The sequence below is a fragment of the Prinia subflava genome, chromosome 10 (assembly GCF_021018805.1).
Source record: "Prinia subflava isolate CZ2003 ecotype Zambia chromosome 10, Cam_Psub_1.2, whole genome shotgun sequence".
Taxonomy (NCBI): Eukaryota; Metazoa; Chordata; class Aves; order Passeriformes; family Cisticolidae; genus Prinia; species Prinia subflava.
This window is the reverse complement of record NC_086256.1, coordinates 14,641,162-14,647,425: the sequence shown is the minus strand read 5'-3', so window position 1 is coordinate 14,647,425 and position 6,264 is coordinate 14,641,162.

The following is a 6,264-nucleotide window of genomic DNA, read 5'->3' as shown; positions in this document are numbered from 1 at the left end:
GAGGGCGGACTGGGGTGGCCGGGTTGGCCGTGGTGACCTGGCAGCATTTTCGCCCCAGATAGTCCCGGGCGTTATCGGCGGCCCCAGGGCTGCGGCTGCTCCGGGGCCGGGTCAGCCCGCCCGGCAGCCCTGGGCGAAGGAGGCTGTGGGAGCCGGCCGCGGCCTTTGCCGTAAAGCCTCGCTAGCGGCTGGGCGCGGGAATCCGCCGCTCCAGCCACCGCGGGCCGGCCGCTCCCGGGACTGGCCCCCTCCGACCCGGCTCTGGGAGGACAGGTCTCGCCCCCATTCCCGTTTCTTGTGTCCTGAGTTTTGTAAGTCAAACTTTGTCTTCACGAAAAATAGTTTTCGGATAGACCGTCAAAATGTAAGCTGGGGATGAATATTCAAGAAGTCGTTCAGAAAAAAAGCGTTTACTGAAAGATGTTAGGATAAACATCTACTGAAATGCAACTAGGCATTAGCATCAAAACATCACAAAGAGTTTTTGAAAACCAAGGTTTTCAAAGTACAGTAGCAAAACTCAATAGCACTAATCAAGCAAATTGGGAGAAAATAGTCTCTACTTTTAGTAATTTCCATTGTTTTAACATCTCTCATTATGATTTTTGAATGTTCAAGAAGAAAAGAAAGGACATTTGACATGGCCAAGAATTAGAAAACATTTACATTATGGCATCATTGGCATCAACTTAACGTACCGAGCTTGAAAATTGTCCTGGTTGTTCAGTTAAATAATTAGTTTCATAATCCAAATAGTAAGTAATGTGTGGCTGAATTTGATAAAGTCAGAGGAAATCCCATGGCATTATGACAAGAGGTGAATTCCAGGGAAGGGAAATAACTAACAATCAAAGCAATCTTGCTTACATGCTGGTCAGATTCCAGGAATTAGAACCAAAACAAAACCCAGGCTGTGTAAAATTCCCATTGTACCTTTTATCCTGATAAGAACAGGGCCTGAAAGCTATTGTGTGTATGTATTTCCTTTTCTTGAATCATTTTACCTTTTTCAGCCTGAATTGTCTTGCTTATACATGGGTTTAAATGTTTGCATAGAAAAGCTATATGGCAAGTTTGTTTCCATTTCCTAAAATTAGTGTTACTGGTGTAAAGAAGTCCCACGAGTTTCTTTTTCAAGACCCAGTACTATATGCCCTGATGAAAGCTGATTACAGTCATGTAAGTGCTGATTACAATTCACTGTGATACCAATTTGGCATATGTGAAAACATCAACATCAAAAATTTTAAATTGGGATCTACAGGTGCAATTATTTCACTTCATGACTTCCATTGGCACTAAGTTCTAGCATTTCACGTTGATGGATTTCCACAAAAAGAGATACCCAACAGCTGAAAGCAGTGGTGCCTGTAGCAGACACATCACCTCAGCTGCAATGTACTCCAGTAAAGCCCTGGCTGTGTGATACTTTCAGCTGGAATGAACAGCCATCAGTCCAACGCTTCCCAAATCAGCACAATGCTGGTTGTTCCCAGAGGCTTGCAGCCTGCTGCTGCCCCTGACACGTGAGCCTCGCCTGCCAGAGAGGAAAGTGCCGCTTTCTGTTACATTGGCTGACATCCTTGGTAGTGCTCTTCCTTCAGAAAATGGCCAGCTGGAAGTGGAACAAGACTCCCATCGTTTAAGCCCCCACAGGTTAGAGTGATCTTGCAGGATTTGAAAAACCTTTTGGTTGCTGCTTTCCTGAGGAACCCCGAACATGTGTGTGTGGTGCTCTTCTACTTCCTAAGAAGTAGTGGTGCTACTTCTTAGGAAAATGCCTTAAGTAGCAAGTATTTCCACCCAGCAGATAGGCTGCCTGGCATGTGGGGCACACTGGATCTGGTGTTTCACTTCTCACTTTTAACATCCTTCCCCTTTTTATGAATGTTATGCACTCAGAATGTGAGTGAGGGGGAGAAAATAACTCTTCAGCTGGTGATTACTACACTTACTCAAGAGGAGGATGTGTTGTACTGCATGATTACATACTTTGTATAAAACTATAGTTCAGATAATTTTTTCCCATTATGTATTTAGTGTATAAATAAATTAATTTAATGGATCACAACCTGGAACCATGCTTTCTAAATTCCACAGTATTCTACTACTCTTAAAACACTACTGAGTTTCTCCCTTTCTTGAAATTCTCTTTCTTTGTGTGCTGTAGGCCTATTACATACTGTTGAGGACAAACTCTGGAAGTTTTTTGGGCATCCTAGAAGATGTTAATAGCTTAATTTTGGAGATTGCTGTTGCCATTTTAAGCAATTACCGTATGCAGGCCATCTGCCCTGTCCTTTTTGGAAGCTTCAGTACCTGGTTCTAGTAGGAAATCAGGTCCCTCTCTACAACTCCTCTTCAGAGCCAAAAGCATTGTCAGGGATTTGGGTTTGGGATAAAGTGATGGATCTGGCTCAGGTAAGGAAAGTCATACCTTAGCACATAGGCTTAGTTACAAGCCAGATACTAACAGGGAGTGCTGAAGGTGAATTCAAAGTGTGCTCAGTGTGTAGAGATATACACAATGCATTCTGAGAAAATCAGTTGCAAGGGCTGAGGAGCTGTGCTGGAAGAGCAGTATCAAACAGTAGCTCCGAACTGTGGGGTAGGCAGCAGAGAAGGACACTTGTAAAAGTGCTGGAGCCATAAGATTGTCAGGCTGGAGAACTGTCTCAGGCTGAAAGGGAAATTAAAGCCTGCCATGGGCCCAACCTCTGAGAATTAAGAAGAGGTGAATGACCACTGTACCAGAAGGTATGGTGAGCAACATAACTTTGCCTACTGTCTGATCTTCAGCCTTTTATGTAACATACCCCAAATGAAGAAATAACTTCCTAGCATTTTACTGCAGGATATAAATGGACCCTGAAACATCCCTTCCTATGAGTAGAAATAGAATTCATACAGAAAACCCAAACCAACCAACCAACCAACCAAAATTATGTTCATATAAAGGTTTATAGTATAATTAAAATAAAATATTTTGATGTAAAGAGTAATAGCCTATAACTGAAATAATTCTCAGTTGATTCTCAGTACAGCTTCCTGACAGTATGGGAAGGTATTGTCTATACCAAAGGCTTTGAAGTCAAAGATTTGAAAAACACAATCCCAGAAATGCCTTCATAAGTCAGTTTATATCCTGTGAAAACACTGTAAATGAAACACATTCTGGTAACACATCTAATCCCAATAATGTAGTGTCCATGTTGGAATTAATTCCTATTTAATTCTGTAATACACTGAGGGTCATGTCTTGTGTCACTGTGACTATATACACCACTTCTCTTCCCACTCGTGATTATGTAACTGAAGTATTATATTTGCATAATATATTTCATATTAATACTTAACATATTTATGTAATCATTTAATGCAGTCTAACAATGGGAAATTAGGAGTTCTGACAAAGTCAAAACTGGCACTAGTCACAATCTTGCAGAACTCCAGCTAATACTTTGAAGAACAGCAATCCTGGAAGCAGATTTTCCAGACAAATGTGTGTAAATTTGATTTATCATTTAATGATGTGTTGAAAAGACATATAAAAATAAAAGGAGCAGAATCTCTATTTAATAATCAAAACCTTGTTTTCGTAAAATAGGTAAGGATGTTCGTTTGTGTGTGAGTCTACAGATTCTTTGCCAACATTAACAACTGTAAGCTTAGCTTGATAATAACCAGGCAAAGATTATAAAATCAGTAGTGCCAGCTGCCTGGCCTGTGTACAATCAGGCTTTCATGAAAAATGTGGGGACTGGATTTGACAGAAGCAGAAAGCAGCTGTTCTCAACAGCACACTTCCGCTCAGAAACTCCAGTGATCTGAGGGAGAATTCATGCTCCTTTTCACGTTAGTGCACCCTTTCAGTGGCCCTTGTGGCAGCTGTTGCTGTGCTTCCCCTCAACACTCGAACTGGAGCTGTATTAGGACTGCATGCAGCAACTGGCAAAACATTCAGCAGGCACAAGTCCTGGTATTTCAGGGAACTGGGCTAGGTATATCATATGTTGTTGTCATGGTCTTTGTCCTTTCCTGGAGCAGGAAGGACACTCCAGAAGTTGGGTTGCCTGGGACCTTTGATAAGTTGTATCTTAGAAGAAGTTGGCTGTCTTAAATTTGGAGAAACTGGCTCGTGTGGAAATAGAAATAAAATTTTCAGGTTTCTACCTTTTACTGTGCAATGATAGTTTTAATAACTAGAGGTATATTTGCAGCTTTGCCACTTCCCTAATAGTGACCATGAGAAAGCAGTTTCATCATATGGTACTACAGTTTCTCCACATGAGACATAGGAATAATTAAATTTACCTTTTTCATGGAACATCATGAAGTCTATGTAGAAAGCTGAAAGCTGAATTTATTTTAATAATATTAATACAAACACAGCTTTTATGGTTTTGGCATCAAGTACCACATCTTTTCCTGCTAGCTTCAGCTAGCATGTGGCAGTTGTGTCGGCAGCTGGGACTGCAGCCCACATGGCTTTTGAACATACACACATACGTATACACGTGTACATGTAAACATAATAATGGAAATCAAAAGCCTTACCCTGTCAGTTTACACCTGCTTGTCAGAAAGCATGATGGAGCAAATTTTATCTGTCTTTTGCAGAGGTGTTTGGGGAAGTGCAAGTCCTGCGTTACTAGAACTGACTTCTTCAGAGCTTTTACTATTTACAGAGCTCAGTGAACGTGAGCTCCTAATTAAAACAAATCTTCCTCTTGCTAGTATAGTAAGAGTCAGCCTTAATTAATAAATTCAACCACCAACTATTCATATTTGACTGTATTTTCAAATATGCATTTATATCGAGGTCATAGTATCTCAAAAAGAGATGCTGTGACAGATCTTTGGAACATTTGGTAAAACTGGAAATGTGGTTGGAGCCCACTAGATGTCAGTGCCTCCACACAATAGACTAGTGCAGCTCTGCTTGCTAGACAGGTAGGACTGGGTGTCTCAGAGTAGCGAGTGGGTTGTCGTGGATCACAGGGATTGTCCATGTAATGTCATATTTTTACATAACTCTGGGAAATAGTTACAGGAACAATGCTGCAACCTATTTGTTCTGATTGTGTGATGTAGGTCCTATCAAAGAATTTGTGTGCAGCAGAACTCCTATTTGGAATAAGAGAACTTATCAGAAGCAAACAAAGGGAGGTATTTCTGATTGAAAGGGCATTCACTGACCTAAATGCAATTACGGGGAACTGGTACTACCAAATAATGTTTCATCTCTGACTCTTTCTCCAAAGGAGTCTTTCTCCTCTAAAATGTGACAGCTATTCTGGTTTCGATATGAACTGAAATTACAACATTGATTATTGCTTGGGAAAATTAAATTTTAGCTCTGAAAACACTGAAAAAAGTACTCTGTCTCTGCCAGGTGTCCACTTGTGTGTAAGGTAGCAAGTGTTCGAGGAATGTTGGAGAAATTAAATCTGGTCACTACTGCACCAAGCAGAGCATACAAGGATGGGGAGGGAACAGTGTTTTAACAGGGTCACAGCAAATCTGCAGCTTTTTCAATAGCAGGCTATTGCCAAAATTAACCAATGAACAAAGAAACACACTGAAGTAATGAATTTCTGACATGGAAATGAAAGGTTCAATTATACCTTTAGAGCAGATGAAGTCATGAACTCTGACAAACACCCAGCAGTGTTCCTATGGTATCTAAAGAAGCTTCTCTCAAGCACACCCCTTTTAATAAGGCCTGTCGTTATGTCATTGTGGAACTGTGCGTCCTATTTCCTTTAATTATTTTCCACTCTGTGGATTGTGCCACTGTCATTAAAATGTGGTTTTGAGGACTGAAACTTGTAATTCATTCTTTGTTTAGGAGGTACAGAGTGCAATGCTAATTATCATGCTAATTAGCCCTCACTGCTGGATAGTGCTTGCGTTGTTTTATAAACTATGACCAGATCTTTAGAAAAATGCATAAACTTATTGCTTTTTTTAAAAAATAAGCCAATCTTACAGCAAGTTCTGGGCAGCTAAAATTTAAAAATTTTGTCTGACATGACTATAGAGAGCCACAGCTCATAACTGTGGTGCTGAAGCAAAGGTCTGTCAGCGATGGTGAATTCTCAGTTTGAGGCTGTGGGTCCTATAGAGAACAAAGCCTTAGGCCTTTTGCACATGCAAAGACAAAATCTTCTTTGGAATTCCGGTACAATCGGGCACTCACTCCAGAATGGATAATTAAGTGATTTCATGTCTACTTGAATTTAAAAGGTTGAAATTTAGCAT